Source organism: Callithrix jacchus, chromosome 14, assembly GCF_049354715.1.
Source record: "Callithrix jacchus isolate 240 chromosome 14, calJac240_pri, whole genome shotgun sequence".
Taxonomy (NCBI): domain Eukaryota; kingdom Metazoa; phylum Chordata; class Mammalia; order Primates; family Cebidae; genus Callithrix; species Callithrix jacchus.
In genome coordinates, this window is record NC_133515.1 from 14,077,297 (window position 1) to 14,092,961 (window position 15,665).

The 15,665-nt window shown below is 34.4% G+C and overlaps 1 long non-coding RNA gene across 2 annotated transcripts in view; it reads left to right on the forward strand.

Annotated features, from left to right (window-relative positions):
• Positions 1-13,895, forward strand: part of LOC118147223 (uncharacterized) — a 104,067-nt gene extending 90,172 nt beyond the window's left edge. The window contains exons 3-4 of one of the 2 annotated variants that reach the window (XR_004733411.3): positions 4,821-4,860; positions 9,413-13,895. This is a non-coding gene — a long non-coding RNA (uncharacterized LOC118147223). The remainder of the gene's footprint in view (positions 1-4,820; positions 4,861-9,412) is intronic. The other variant, XR_013526053.1, reaches the window with a different exon arrangement.
• The last annotated feature ends 1,770 nt before the right edge of the window (positions 13,896-15,665 follow it).

A 15,665-nucleotide genomic window follows, 5' to 3' on the forward strand; every position in this document is an offset into this window, starting at 1 on the left:
AATAGAAAAATTCATTCTGATGGTTATGTGAAGTCTCAAGCAATTTTAATTTTAACAGCCAAAGGTATCTTGAAAAATAAAAACAAAGATGAAGGAATCACACTTCCCCATTTTAAAAGGCACTGCGAAGGTACAGTAGTCATAACAGTGTGGTGTTGGCTTTAGGACAGACATGTAGGCCAATGCAGTAGATAGAGAGCCTCAGAATAAATCTTTGCGTATAAAGTCAGTTGATTTTTTAACAAAGGTGCCAAGACCATTTAATGAAGGAAAGGACATTCCTTTCAACAAAGGGAACTTAACAAAACTGGATATTCACAGGCAAAAGAATCATGTAAAACTTGTACCATATACCACATACAAAAACTTACTCAAAATGGATCAAAGACCTAAACTAAGACGTAAAATTCCAAAACTTTTACAAAAAATAGCAAAATTGTATGACATTGAATTTGACAGCTGTTGCTTACCTATGAAATCAAAAGCATAGGCAATAAAGTAATAAGCAAATTGGATTTCATCAATATTAAAATGTTTTACATCAAAGGATGCTTCAAGTGAAAATATTTGTAAGTCATATACCTGATAAGTGATTAATATCCAGAATACATAAATAACTTATAAAATTCAACAAGAAAAACAAAGAATGATTAAAGGACTTGAATAAACATTTCTCCAAGAAAGATACACAAATGGGCAACACGCACTTGAAAAATGCTCAGCATCACTCATCATTAGTAAAATGCAAGTCAAAACAACAACTAAGGACAACTTCACACCCATTAGAATGACTCTTATTGAATGAAAACAAAGTATTAGAGAAAATTTTAGAAAGAAGTTGAATCCCTTGATGCTAGTAGTAAGATAAAATAGTACAGTCTTTGTAGAAAATAGTATAGCTGTTCCCCAAAAAATGAAACCTAGAAGTACTATACAATCCAGAAGTTTCACTTCTAGGTAGAAACTTAAAAGGACTAATGAAGGCAAGGACTCAAAGAGAAAATTATACACTGATGTTCATAGTAGCATTAGTCAAAATAGCCAAAATGTGGAAACAACCCAATGTCTATCAATCATCAACAGATAAATGGTTATAAAAATACACTATAAACACACAATGGAATACTATTCAGTCATAAAATAAATGAAATTCCTCTAAGACAGGCTACATAGTGGATAAACCATGAATGCGTGATGCTAAGTAAAAGAAGCAGACACAAAAGGAAACATGTAGGATGATTTCACTTGCATGAACCACCTAGAAAAGGCAATTTAATAAAAGCAGAAAGTAGAATAGAGGTTACTAGGGTTACCAGGGTCTGGGGGTAGGGAGTTAAGTGGGGGTGATATTTAGTGGGTACCAAGCTTCTGCTTTAGATGATAAAAATGTTCTGGAAATGAATAGTGGTGGTAACTGCACAACATTCTGAATGTACTGAATGTCACTGAGATACACATTTAAAAATGACTTACAGGTGTTTTATGTTACATATATTTTTTCCCACAACCAAAAAAATTAAAAAAGAAAACAAGAAAATCCCTTTCTACTCCTTACCAACATATTACTAAGTCAAAAAAGGATCTTTTTCCTGAAAGTCTTCAAAACTCTCCTAGCATTAATAATTATGATCCAGCATTTCATTGAGCCAGAAGCAGCCTTAACAACTGGTTAAAAAAAGTAGTCACCTGTACATAGTGATTTTAAGTGCATACAGGTGACCAAATGGTGCTAGCTATTAGAGACAAAGGAATTTTTATTAAGCATTTGATAGTTAGTTATTTTAACATTTGAAAATAATGATGCAACCCATGATCATCAAAATAGATGCAGTAAAAGGGTTTGACAAAATCCAAAACACACCCATGATTAGAAAACTCTCAACAGACGAATGAAAGGAAGTGGCCTGATCTTGTTAAAGGAATCATCATAAAACCTACAGGTAGCACTATACTTAATGCTGAAAGATTGAATGCATTCCCTGAAAGACGGGGAAAAAAGCAAAGATTTCTGCTGTCACCAATCCTACTTAACATTTTAATTGAGTTTGTAGCCAGTATATAATTGCAAATAAAATAATAGAAATTAAAGACATGTACATTTGAAAGTATGAAGTACAATTGTCTTTATTCACAGATGCTGTCATCACATATATAAAAAGTCTTAAGGAAGCCACAATACAACTACTAAACCAAATCAGAAAGGTCAGCATGTTTACCTATATAAGGTTGATATACAAAAGCAATTGCATTTTCAAATACAAAGAATAATCCAAAAGTGAAATTAATTATATTTATAAAATTATCAAATAAGAATAAAATGCTTATGAATACATTTAACAAAAAGTACAAAATGTATTACATGATAACTACAAAACATTGCTGTTACACATCTAAAGAAGACTTAACTAAACGGAGAGCTATTCCATATGTTTGAATTGAAAAATTAATGCTTTTATGATGTCAATTCTTTCCTAAATTGATTTACAAATTTAACATACACCCTATCAAAATCTCAGCAAGTTGGTCTTTTTGTTGTGGTTGTTGTTTGCAAAAATGGACAAGCTGATTCTAAAATTTATAAAGAATTACAAAGAACCTAGAATAGCCAAAAGAACTTTGAAAAAGAATAAAGTTGGACTCAGACTTCCAGAATTCAAAATTACTATAAATCCACACTAAGCAAGATAGAATGCTGCTAGTGTGAGGATAAACGTATAGATCAGTGGTACAGAATTGAGAGTCCTGAAATAAACACATTTAGGCTCAAATAATTTTTTAAAAGGTGTCAAGGCAATTCAATGAGGAAAGAATAGCCTTTCATATAAATAATACAGGGACAGTTGAATGTCTACATGTCAAAAGACTGATGTAGACCTGTATGTTCTATCACACAACTAACTCAGACATAACTCAGAGACCTCATATGAAAACCCAAATCATAAAATATCCAGAAGAAAACACGCAAGAAAATATTTGTTAACCTTATTTTAAGGAGATGCCAGAAGTGCAACTTAAAACAACAAAAAAGGAAGATAAACTGAAATTCAGCATAATTAAACATTTTAAGCTTTGAAAGATATCATCAAAAAAGTTAAAAGACAAGATATAAAGTGAAAGAAAATACTTGCAAATCACATATAGGATAGATGACTAGTTACAAGACTATATCTAGAACTGTTACAATTCAATAATAAAAAATAAATGAACATCCCAATGTAAAAATGAGTAAAATATTTGGATAGATATTTCACCAAAGAAGATATATGAATGAACAATGATCACATGAAAAGGTATAAACATTATTAGTTATTAAGAAAATGAAAATTAAAACAACAAGGAGAGGCCACGTTACACCCATCAGAAGGGTTTTTTTTTTTCTCTCTCTCTCTCTTTTGGAAAAAAGACAACATCAAATATTGACCAAGATATGGAAAACCAAAACCCTCATAAGTTGGTGAGGGAAATGTAAAATGGTTAAGCCACTCTGAAAAAGTTTGGCAGTTATTTTAAAAGTTAGCATAAACTTATCAAATAACCCACACATTTAATTCTGAGAAATCTGAGAGGAAAGGAAACACACACTCACACAAAGACTTGCATAGGAATGTTTATTTTTATAGCAGCATTCTTCATAGAAGCTTCAAATTGGAAGCAATACATATTTCCCTCAACTGTTCAATAAACAAAATGAAAGGTAGCCATATAAAAATTGGATACCATTCAACAATAAAATGGACAAGTTATCAGTAGATGCTAAGTCATGAATGAACTTCAAAATATCATGCTAAGTGGACAGAGTCAGATGGAAAAGACCATAGTTGTATAATTCAATTTGTAAGAAAAACTCAGTAAAGGCTAAAACAAAAATACAAAAAGTAGATTAGTGACTGAAATGTTCTAAAACTGGATTGTGGTGATGATTGCACAACTCTATAAATTTACTCAGAATTGAAATACACATACACACACACACAACTAGAACTGTATATATAGCTGCTTATTAAAATTTATTTTCCCTTAGGCCAGGTGTAGCAGCTCATACCTGTAATCCCTGCAATTTGGGGAGCTAAAGCAGGAGGATCACATCACTTGAGCCTAGGATTTAGTGACCAGGCTGGGTGTATTAGTCTATTTCATACTGCTATAAAGAATTCCTCAAGACTGAGTAATCTATAAATGAAAGAGGTTTAATTGACTCATAGTTAAATATCCTGGAGAAGCCTCAGGATACTTAAAATCATGATGGAAGATGAAGAGGAAGCAAAACACCTTCCTCACAAGGTTGCAGGAAAGAGAATTGCCAAGAGAAGGGGGAAGAGCTGCTTATAAGACCATCAGATTTTGTGAGACTCACTCACTATCATGAAAAAAGCATGGGAGAACTCCCCTCTTAATTTAATTACCTCCACCTTGTCTCTCCCTTGATGTGTGGGATTCTGGGGTTTACAATTCAAGATGAGATTTGTGTGGAAATGCAAAGTCTAACCATATCACTAAGCAACATAGCAAGACCCCATATCTATAAAAAATACAAATTTAAGGGGGCTGTGGTGGTGTGTGCCTGTAGTTTCAGCTACTTGGAACCATGGAAGCTGAGGCAGAAAGATGACTTGATCCCAGGAGGTGAAGGAAGCAGTGAGCTGTGATGGTGTCACTGCACTCTAGCCTAAGCAACAGAATCAGATCTTGTCCCCAACAAAAAATCCCCATTCCTCTACCACTAGAAAAAATATTATTTTCATGGTGTGCTAGTATGGAGTTTGCTCTCATTGTGTTTGCTTTCTCATTGTTAATCATGAATATATATTCCAATACCACAGGAGTCTATGATGCTGCTCAAACCAATAACTTTACTGCAAGGTAAGTAAAATAAGAAGGGAACAGCCAGAAATCATAAAAATTTCATGGAAGGGGGCACATCCTCATGGTGTTCAGGAAAGCACTAAGGTAGTAGAACTAAAAAGGACCAAGAAAAACAGGAAGATACAGTCTTCATCATTTGAGATGGATAGTAGATATTCTAGATGTATATAAGAAAAAGCACAGAGTAAAATATGCTCAGTGTATATTCAGAAAACAGCCATCCCTGCAATTCTCAATGAGTATTGAGAAATAACAGTTGCCATCACTGGAAAAAGGAATTGAGACCTCAAACTCCAACTGATGGAAAAGCACCATACACTTTAGGAGAATCTCCTGAATGAATGAAAGGATCTCATTAGAAAGCAAAGTTGCCTTATTTATTAAGTGTATTAATCTGTTTTTACACTGCTAATAAAGACACATCCAAGACTGGGTAATGGAGGTTAAATGGACTTACAGTTTCACATGACTGAGGAGGCCTCACAATCAAGGCAGGAAGCCAGGAGGAGCAAGTCACATCTTACATGGATGGCAACAGGCAAAGAGAGAACTTGTGCAGGGAAACCCCACCTTATAAAACCAGCAGATATTGTCAGATTTATTCACTATTATGAGAACAGCATGGGAAAGACCCACCTACATGATTCAATTATGTCCCACTGGGTCCCTGCCATAACATGGGAATCGTGGGAGCTACAGTTCAAGGTGAGATTTGGGTGGGGACACAGCTAAGCCATATTAGTAAGGAATGTACATCTCATTTGAAGAGATATTCTTGTTTCAAAGGTTCCTGAATCTCTGTTTTCTAATAATTATATTTTAAAACATGTTGTGAGTCATCATCTTACTTTGCTAGAAGTTACCAAATTATTGTTATAGCATATATTTGGCACAAAGCAATGTTTTCATGTATAGTCATCTTTGCATGTGATAAAAAAATTTATGTAGAATTAATTTTAAATTTGTTGTTGATAAAAGTAAAGTCACAGAACTCTTTAAAATATATAATTAAATATGGGGTATTAGAAAAAGAGAAGCTTAGGAGCCTTATATTTGTGTGTTTTTACAATAATTTAAGAGAAAAGTATTTGTCTTCTGAACTTGCTTTAAAAAATAGACCAACAGAAATACAGCCAGTGGGATATCTGATTATAAAATACCCATCAAGAAGTATACTTTCCTTTCCAAAAATGAATCTCTGTTATTTTGTAAGTGTTTGAAATAAAAATTCCATCATTGCTTTTCCTATGTCTTTGTGAGAACTGTAAAATATCACTAAACAAGATTTTCCCTCTATTTACAAGAATTAGTTGAGAAGATTTTTAATTGTCTGCTAAATGCCACCAAAAATGTATATTTTATACTATCTATTCAATATCTCTTTATTCAATACCAGTGATAATTATTTTTTAGAACTTAATCAGTGGAAATGCCAATGTATTAAGAACTGAAAAACAAGAAAAAATGTTGTACTTAATAATTCTTATTATATTTATTTTTATAATTAGAGATAAGTATTGGGTACAGATTATTTCTAATATCATATGTATTCCTAAATATACATTATTATTACCAATATTGACTACTTTATTGATATATTTGCACCTCCTTCTAAGCAAAGTTCTGTGACTTCTCACAATATGTTTTCTTGCTGATAGACCTCTCCAAACAATGTATTTCATCATTCGAATTCACTACAATTATTAGAAGACCTAATAATAAACCTGTTTTATTGATATATGTTGAAGACAGTTAATGGAGTTAGGAACATTTTCTAAAAAGCACAGAAGGAGATAGTGAGCTACATTTTGTAAAGAGTAATTCTCCTAGTCTAGATAAGACAATGAAAATGGCAATTAGTCTATTTAGTAAACTTATTCTACTTTTAGGGCGTAGTATGTAGGGTGTGAATTTAATAATAAAGCTATGTTTTGGTCATTTAAAACTGTTTGACTTTATTTTAACTTGTGATTCTTGAAAGCATAGCTTTCTTTACGATAAAATTTAGTCCATATCTAGCTTAATACAAAATATAAAAAATAAAACAAATATGATCTGAAAATCAAGAAAGAATAATTGTGGGCAGGACTTATTTAGGTCCTCTTTTTTGGGCAAACTTTATATCTCCTGCTGTACTTTCTAGAAAATGTTCCTAACTCCATGTTTCCAACATATATTAATAAAACAGATCTATAATCTGGTCTTCTAATAATTTTAGTGAATGAAAGAGAAAAATATTGAGAGAGTTACCTTTAGAGTTTTTATTAATAGCTAAAATATACATTTGTCTGCAATGTCTGCCTAAAAAGTTAGTTACCAAGAGCTAATGAATCTTAAAATCAGTTTGTTTTAATTACATACAGAAGTAATATTAGTTGATAGTGTCAGTATATCTGTGAGAGACACCAGCTACATTGAAACATAAAATATAAAATAAAGAGCAAACACAAAGTTTGTGTTTAATTAAAGCAACATAGATAATCTAATAGTAAATTTTACAAGAGAGAATAATCTAAACATATTCAGTCCCTTTGGAAGATTTTTATATTATTTCCAACAGGATCTGCTCACATACAAAAATTCAATTCAGTTTATTAACAGTTAGCATATCATCTCTAAATGAAGCTCATTGCAATCTAAAATGGACCCTGAATGAAGCTAATGAGCAAGCTACTGCCTGATATCGACAATTAATCAGGCATAAAAGCATTTAGGATCAGGACTTACTGACAAGCCTGTACACTCATACAGATTTCCGTGAAACATGGCATGTGAACATATTTGTTTAATTGTACACTGGGTTTTCGAACAAATTCCCACCAAAACACTTAATTATCTGCAGAGGTGATGCATCCATTTCAGACTCTGTAGGACGCTTTTTGGTTTCCTGTAACCATATATAATGGATTAAATGAAGTTTAATAAGCTTTGGTGCCAGTTTTCCCATTTTAATTGCTATAGCGACCTGAAGCCAAAGTTGTATCAGTAGATAGAGTAACTGAGCAATTAAAAGCAACATCTTTGTCCTCTGATAGAATTATCCTTGGCCCTTAAGGAAAAAAGAAAAAAAGAAAAGAATTTAAAATAAATGAAAATTTGGAACATGACAAAAGTATCTCTTTACATGTAAATTGGGGAATTATACATTAGTTGGCATTTATATTTCTCCTTTTAAAGTTTATAGTTGAAAATATTCAAAATGAAGATTGTCTATCAACTTTAAACATAAGAAATGAGTTATCACAAATATGAATGAGTATATCTTATGACTAATAAATCACTTACAGCTGATTTCACCCTGACATATGGAAAAGAGGAAACAAAAACACATACCTGTTTTATGGTTCTTTGCTTTTAAAAAAAAATATCATTCATTTTTGAAGTAATTATGCAATATTTAAGGAACCTATGTGTTTAATTTCTCTAATAGGTCAAATTGTAGAATAATCTCTCCTCTGCTCCCTTTCCAATGTGTGACTTTTTTTCCATCTTCTTATAGTTTATTTAAAATTTTTAATTACTGAAACAATAAAAGGAAAACACGAAATTTGTTTTTTAAGTCTGGTAAATATAGCCTTTTCATGCTATTGAAGATAAAATAATAGTTCCAGGTGTTTTTGATTGAGATCTTTAGTTACAGATAGGTTCATTGCTTTAGAATACAATATCATACTAATAGTTTATGCTGATTTGATCTTTCTTAGTTTAGAAGCTTGCTTTTCTCTTTCAAAGGGAAATCAACAAAAAGTATTGCTTCCTTGCAAATTGACAGGAAGGTTTCCAGCATAATAAGAGTGCAGAAAAAAAAAACAAGTTAATTCAAGGATAAAACTGTGAATACATAGAAGAGAAGACTATGCCAGGAAAAGAGATGGAGGTAGAGGCCCAATGGAGTAAGTAATTTTGGAAGAAACTAAATATTGGAATAGATGTTTTCCAGAATATAGAGAAACATAAGCTACGTAATTTCCTTAATGCTATGCCATGTAGAAATGCAAATTTACATACAAATAAATTAACAGATAGTTATTTACTCTATAAAAGTTCTCATATTATTTCTTTATAGATTTAGCTCCTATATTTCATTTAAAATGAGAAAACGTTTGTTAAATATGATTTACACATTAAGTCTTTGAGACAGAAATATATGTCTTCTAAGAGAATGACCTAATTCAAATTCCAAATTAAACCAATAATTTTAAGTAAATGCATATTCTGATCATCTCTCTTCATGTAATCTCTCCAAACCTGTCAATAAAATAGCAACACAAATATAAACAAAAAAACAGCAATAAAAACTAATATTCATAGCCAACCTATTGTCAAAATTTGGGAACTACAAAACTTACAGAGTTGAGAGAAGAATCACAAATACTATAGTTTGAAGAGGATGCAGAGATAATTTATTTATTGCTTACAGCGTGGATGATGGCTCATAATTCGTAATAGGCACTGAGAAAACAAACCAGATACAATAAAAGAGCTAAGGGTTGCCACCTCCCTTCCAATTTCCTCCTCCGGCAATCAACTTCTCTTTAAATTCATTCAGAAATGACAACTTCATCTTTCAGAGAACCACAGATCAGATGCAGAAAAGTAATTCTTGGATAAATTATATCATGGGAGATACACAGCTCAGCTACAAAGTCCAGCGATGCAACAGACAAAAACAGAAAGAGTCATGGGAAAACTTGATGCTGAAATTAGAATTCCTAGCATTGACTGTTACTTCTGTGGGGGGTTGGAGCTGATGCCTCTTGGATTAACAGTGCTTCTTTTTTTTAATTGTACTTTAAGTCCTGGGGTACATGTGCACATCCTGCAGTGTTGCAGCATAGATACTCAAATGCCATGGTGGTTTGCAGTCTCCTTCTGGTGGTCTCCTACATCAGGCTTTCTCCCAGTGTTTTCCCTCCCCAGCCTCCCCGCCCTCTGCTGCCCCTCCCCTAGCCCCCAGCCTCCAACCTACTCCAGTGTGTGATGTTCCCCTCCCTATGCCCAAGTGTTCTCATTGTTCAACACCCTCCTATGAGTGAAAACATTCAGTGTTTGGTTTTCTGTTCTTGTGTCAGTTTGCTGAGAATGATGGTTTGCAGATTCAAAGGACACAAACTAGTCATTTTTTATGGCTGCACATTATTCCATGGTGTATATGTGCCACATTTTCTTTATTCAGTCTATCCTTGATGGGCATATGGGTTGGTTCCAGGTCTTTGCTATTGTAAACAGTGCTGCAATGAACATACATGTGCATGCCTCTCTATAGTAGAATGATTTATAATCCTTTGGGTATATACCCAGTAATGGGATTGCTGGGTAAAATGGACTTTCTATTTCTAGATCCTTGAGTAATCACCACACTGTCTTCCACAGTGGCTAAACTAATTTACACTCCCACCAACAGTGTAAAAGTGTACCTTTTTCTCCACATCCTCTCCAGCATCTGTTGTCTCCAGATTTTTAATGAACACCATTCTAACTGGTGTGAGGTGGTATCTCAATGTGATTTTGATTTGCATTTCTCTGATGACCAGTGATGATGAGCATTTTTTTTTTTTTTTTTTTTTTGAGACGGAGTTTCGCTTTTGTTACCCAGGCTGGAGTGCAATGGCGCGATCTCGGCTCACCACAACCTCCGCCTCCTGGGTTCAGGCAATTCTCCTGCCTCAGCCTCCTGAGTAGCTGGGATTACAGGCACACGCCACCATGCCCAGCTAATTTTTTGTATCTTTAGTAGAGACGGGGTTTCACCATTTTGACCAGGATGGTCTCGATCTCTTGACCTCGTGATCCACCCACCTCAGCCTCCCAAAGTGCTGGGATTACAGGCTTGAGCCACCGCACCCTGAATTTTTTCATAAGTTTGTTGGTCGTACAAATGTCTTCTTTTGAAAAGTGTCTGTTCATTTCCTTCACCCACTTTTTGATGGGGTTGTGTACTTTTTTCTTGTAAATCTGCTTTAGTTCTTTGTAGATTCTGGATAGTAGACCTTTGTCAAATGGGCAGATAGCAAAAGGTTTTTCCCATTCTGTTGGTTGCTGGTTCGCTCTAATGATTGTTTCTTCTGTTGTGCAGAAACTCTTAAGTTTAATTATCCCATTTGTCTATTTTGGCTTTTGGATTCATTTTTAGGATGCATAAAAGGAAATTACCTGTCTATGAAGGGCAATTTGGTGTGCTTCTCAAAAATACAAACAAAAAAAGGAGGAAAAACAACCACATTCTGAATTCTAACAATTATTATTTTTAGGAATTTATCTTACAAATATGTTCACTCATGTGAAAGAGACTTACATACAAAGACTATTTGAAAGAATTGTTTGTACTATTAAAAGACTGAACACAACTAGATCTGGAAGGAAACAATAAATTATGCAAATCCATTTAGTGCAACATCCTGTAGCTATTAAAACTGGGGAACAATTAAGGGAGATTGAAGGATATTGAGGGATATAGTCATATTAAAACAAAGAATGATTTCTAAGATAGATAATTTTGTAAAACAAATCAAGTTGCCAAAAGTGTATAATAAAGTATATTTCTGTAGATCCTTACACATGTATAGAAATACAAAAGCTAAATTAAATCCACCTGAAAATCAATGAAATCATAGAATTTTGTGAGACTTATGAATGAGTTATGTGAAAGACAAGAATCATTGCTCTCTCAGAATAAAGAAGAAATTGGCAGTGAGATGAAAATTATAAAAGAATATTGGTATGGAAGAGTGAGAAGAGTCAACTCAAGTGGATTTCTTGTTCTTAAGAAAGATCCCAGAAAAAAAGGATAGAATCAATAACATAATGAAAGAATAATTTCTTAAGCTAAAGAATTAGGCAACATTATGAACTTATGGAATCCATACTTTGAAATTTAGGAACAAAAAATAGAGTATTTTAGTTACCTAGGTAGGTAAGAAATACCTACATAGGAGAAAATATGATTTTAAACTTCACTTCTAAAACATTATTTTTTAAATCAATATCAAAATATAAATATAAAATAATTGCCATAATTTTGAAATTATCTTTTACCTAAATTATTAATCACATTGGACATTAATTTTGGACATACATGAGTAACAGAAGGATAATCCTAGGAAAAATATATACACACATGCATATGACAAAACATATGATAGGATGTTTAAAAACAAAAACATTGATCAGTTCAACTAAAAATAGCAAAGCCGGCAATATTATTTCATACAATGTAAATACATTTTTACGACAAAAATATTAAACTATATATATATACAAAAAAGTAGAATAGAATATTCAAAAACTGTGGGACTACTAAAGATATAACATATATATAATGGGAATATGAAAAGAAGCAATAATAAAAAAAGGGACAGAAGCAATGTTTAAATCAATAACTATTAATATTTGCTTGCTAAATTAGCATAACACTATTAGAAAAATAAGGGTAAACATAAGGTAAGAAACATGTAATTTCTTTGAGAAATTCTACCTCCATCTTTGTCTTTCTTTGATAAGGCAATAAATCAAAGCAAAATACTTGAAAAATATAATACGTAAGACCACATTTCTAGGTATACATAAACATCTCAACCACAGAAAATATTTTTTCCCTAAGCTTACATGAAAATTGAGCCTTCCCAAAATGTAATTACCTTCACTCCCATGTAGTATAAAATATACTCTATGAAAAAAATATAAGCTAGAAAATAATAATTAATATTTTAAGCCATAACAAAAGCAAGCATTTTAACATTTAGAAATTAAATATTTATGGAGTCAATGATGAAACTTAAGAATGTTAAAGAAATATAATGTGAGAATGTAAGAAATGTGATGTTAAAGATAAAGAGAGTAGATACAAAATGGAGTCACTCATGCTGAAGTTTCATTCCACCAAAATGAAACTTAAGTTTTTGAGCTTTCATAAAACCAGGCACAAAAATGACAGCAAAATTATGTTACTCCAACAATATTTTGCTTTCATCCCTATTTAAAAATTAACCTCAAAATGATCAATTTGCTATGTTTTTCTTGTTTCTTCTTTTCTCCGCATTTTTGCACATGTAGAACTTATTCCTTCTGTTTAGTTCACTAAAGCTCCTTTTTATTTTGTAGACCGGATAATACCTAGTCTATGAATTGCTAATAAAAAGCCAATTAGAACTTTGACACTGAATTTGTGGAAATGTTATCTACAGTGACAATCATAAATTGTTAAAGAAATAACAAAAAAAATTACAACATGTGAAATTTATGGGAAACCTCCCAAATGAGACAGTATTCTTTGTTTTAGGTATTTATTTTAAGGAAATAATAAAAATAATTCAGAGCCAAATCTTAAAGCATATTACAAAGAACTGGCATTTTGTATACTATGGTATTGTTTGCTTTACTTTTCTGTTTACATTTCTAATAGATTTTATGTATTTTAATTAATAAACTTTATTTTTTAGAGCAGTTTTAGGCTCACAGAAAAAGTACATGGGAAGTAAAGAGAATTCCTATATATTCCCATTCCTACACATGCACATCTTCCCCCACTATTGACATCCCATGCTACAGTGGTACATTTTTTATAATCAGTGAAGTTACATTGGCACAACATTATAATCCAAAGTTCTTAACTTACATGAACATTCACTCATGGTGTTCTACAAATGTATAATAACAAGTGTTGTCCATTCTAGTATCATTCAGAAGAGTTTCTCTGCCCCAAATTCCTCTCTGCTCTGCCTGTTTACCCTTCCATTCCACCTAACCCCAGGCAACTACTGATCTTTCGCTGCCTCCATTCTTTTGCTTTTCCCGAATGTCATGCAGTTAGAATCATACAGTACATAGTCTTTTTAGATGGGCTCCTTTCACCCAATATATGTTTGAAATGTTCTGTACACAAAGAAATGACCAATGTTTGAAATCATGAATATCCTAAATATCCTAATGTGATCATTATATATTGTATGCATGTATCAAAATATCATATGTACCCCATAAATATATATAATTATTATGTATCAACAAAAATAAATTTTCTTTAAAGATCAAGTTAACTAGATTCATGTGTGTCTATTTCTTGGTTCTCTATTCTGTTCCATTGATGTATTTGTCTATTTTGTTGTCAATGCCACATGGTTTAAATCTTGTAACTTTAGAGTAAGTCTTCAAAATGGTTAGTGTCAGTCCTCTGACTGTTCTTCTTCAATACTGAATTATCTATCCTGCACGCTTCACCTCTTCATATAAACCATAGATTCACTTTGTTGATATGCACAATATGACTAGATATAACTTAAGAAGAATTTAATTGGGATTGCATTAATTTTGTGGATCAAGTTGGGAAGAACCAACATCTTGGAAATTGTGCATCTGTCTATTAGTAAACACAAAATACCTCTTCATTTGTGTATTTCCTTTTTGATACTGTCACCGGATCCTTGTTCTTTTTTTATATTGTTACAGAATCCTTGAGGTGTCACTATTCTGGCCAGAAACCTCTGTGAACAGTGGTTCCTTTGTCCAGGTTTTGCTTGGGCCTGCTAGGTTTGTTCCACCTAGCAGGCTGTGCTCAGCTCACAAGACAGGCCTAGATCCCATGTCTGCCAAGGTTGAGTCAGGTGTGGAGCAGTGAGGGGTGTGTGAGTGAGTGAGGCCTGGCCACCGCAGCTGGGCGGGCAGCTTCAGGTGCTGGCACAGAAACCAGCTCTCTGAGAGGCTATGGCTGAACTGGGCACACTGCGAGCAGCTTCCACAGCTGGCAATGGAGAGTGTAGTGGCACCAAGAAGCTTGGAGATACCAGGAACCACAGGGCCCCAAGGAGAGAGTGACAGCCCTGACTAGAGGAGCTCCCAGGTCTAGGCTCCCTGAAGGGCCACAGCTTTTCTCTCATTCTCTTTGCCTGCAGCATGGTGAGCATGAGATGTGTTTCAGCCCTGTTTGTTTTAGAGCTCTTTTAGCCCTGCCAGCCAATGGGTCCCGAGTTCTTGTCCTGCAACCAGGAAGAATGAGATATGCAAAGTGGAGGGTGAGCAAGATGAAAAAGAGCTTTATTGAGCAATAGAAAAGCTCAGAGGAGACCCACAGTGGGTACTCCTTTGTGCAGCCAGGGTGTTCCGAGTGCTCAGCTCCTAGCTGAGAGGAGACCCTGGAGTGGAAAGCTCCTCTCTGCAGGCAGGTCATTTCATTGTTTCTGCATCTCTCAGCAGAGAGAAGGTCATGGTGTGGGTAGCACCTTTCTGCAGCTTGTTGTTCTGAGGTCTACTCAGGTATATCTGAGCCCAGGGCTTTCACGGGCCTCAGAGGTGAGAAAGTGCATGCTGATTGGTCCATGTGTGGACATGGGCAGCCCCAGAAATGGGACAACAAGTTCCTACTCCAGTTCACAGGACTGGTAGCCTGGCTTCCAGCCTTCAGACCTTCCCTGGCCTGAAGGTAGCCACCTGAAGGACTGGGGACCCGCCCCCTAACGCCCAGAAACCTACCTCCTGCTGCTGCTGTTTGTGGTGCCAGGCTGTAGGTGCCAAGGTGCCATTGCAGGCCAGCACTGAGCTACCCGTAGTGCCCCCTCAGCTTTTCTCCCATGCTCATCAGCACCCAAAGTCCAGAGGGGACCAAGGTGGCAGTGGGCTGGCCTGTCAGCACTGCCCCAAATGTGTGCACACTCGGCAGGGCTGACAGCACCTGGGCTTGCCCCTGACTTTGCTCCAAGATCAAAGCGGATGCTGAGAGCAGAGAGAAGCCAGCAAGCAGGAGCAGGCTTTTCCAAGCCTGCAAAGGCAGAGGAGGCCTTCCCAGGCCCCCAAGAGAGCAGAAATGCAGA